Raw genomic sequence first — 1,459 nt, forward strand, 5'->3', positions numbered from 1 at the left:
GAGTCTGCCTCACTGTCTCCCTCCTCTCACATAAAAATCCTGCCCAAAACAGAAACCTACTTCACTTTCAAAACTGTTTTGGCCTATAGCCAAACTTGAAGTACACACATCAAAGCAGAAAGTTTAAAACACAAATTAATTAATATATTGACTTATGTATTTATTTAGTTTGGTTTTTCTGTATAAATGAAGAGAATTACAAATTAGTAAGAATATGAGAGCTGAGTAAAAGCATATTTTTGCAGAAGGTGATATTCTATTTGGGATGTGGTATTTATGTAGGAAATGCTTTTGAAGATTTTCAATAAGTATGTTTAAATTGTGATGATATTGAATATCAGTAATTATAAATATTTCCACCCAGACAATGTGATTTTTGCCAACAACAACTTGCAATGATTGAATTCTAAAAATTCAAAATACATTTTGTTTGTTCTACACTTTACAGGAAGAGACATAACTGTGCTTTTATTTAATCATTTCAATAAATATTTGTGGACACTGAATATGCACCAGGTATGGTAAGTATTGGGAACTTAAAAATCAGTATGTCTTTTCTATTTTCAAGATCTCAGTAAAGAAAAACATAAATAACAATCTAAAATTGGGTGTCATTTGCATTATAGAAGTATGCACTCCAACAAAATCAAGTTATTCAGGATGGCTCCAGAAAAATGTGAGAAAAGTTGGAGGAGTGAGAGTAGGAGAAACAAGCAAAAGGAACCTTTGGGTAAGCAGAGGCCAGGGTGGGAAGTACTATGAAGCCTTTTAAAGGTGTTCAGAGGCTTCCCTGTGGCCAGTAGAGGGCTACTAAAGAATTATAAGCAGAAGAGTTGTATGCTGTAACCAGAGTTGTGTTTTTAAGTGATCACAGTGGTGGTAGTAAATGCCATAATGTATAATGGCAAAGGATAAAGGATAACTGAATTTTTCTTTTTTCTTTTTATTTTATAGATTTCCCACACTAGAACTGTATGCCACTCGGTAATTCAAATTTCTTCAAGTGCTTAAAAGGACTTACCTCTCTTTTTCCCAACAGAAAGTAAGCCTCATCAAAACTGAGCTACATACATCTTGTAAACTGCTCTGGTCCCAGTCCTGAATACATAGAAAATAAATATTTGTTGAATGAATAAATGTCATTTTTAATGGAGACAAAAAAGATGAAGGAATTTTCAGTATAGAACTTGTTGAATATCATTTAAAATGCAATCATGTTCTTGATTGGGGTGACAGATGCAATAAGTATAAAACCACAGAAGCAGCTAATGGGTTTCAGGAGAAAAATAACATACTGTTTTGAACATTTTCATAATAACCTGCCTATGGGAAATTAAGGTGAAAACATCCGGTGAGAAATGGTTAAAGAAGCAGAGAACACAAGGAAAAATCTGGGCTTGATATATAAATTTAAGACTCCTTAACTCCCAAGGTGATAGTGGAACACACAGAACTAGAT

This window comes from Saccopteryx bilineata, chromosome X, assembly GCF_036850765.1.
Source record: "Saccopteryx bilineata isolate mSacBil1 chromosome X, mSacBil1_pri_phased_curated, whole genome shotgun sequence".
Classification (NCBI taxonomy): Eukaryota; Metazoa; Chordata; class Mammalia; order Chiroptera; family Emballonuridae; genus Saccopteryx; species Saccopteryx bilineata.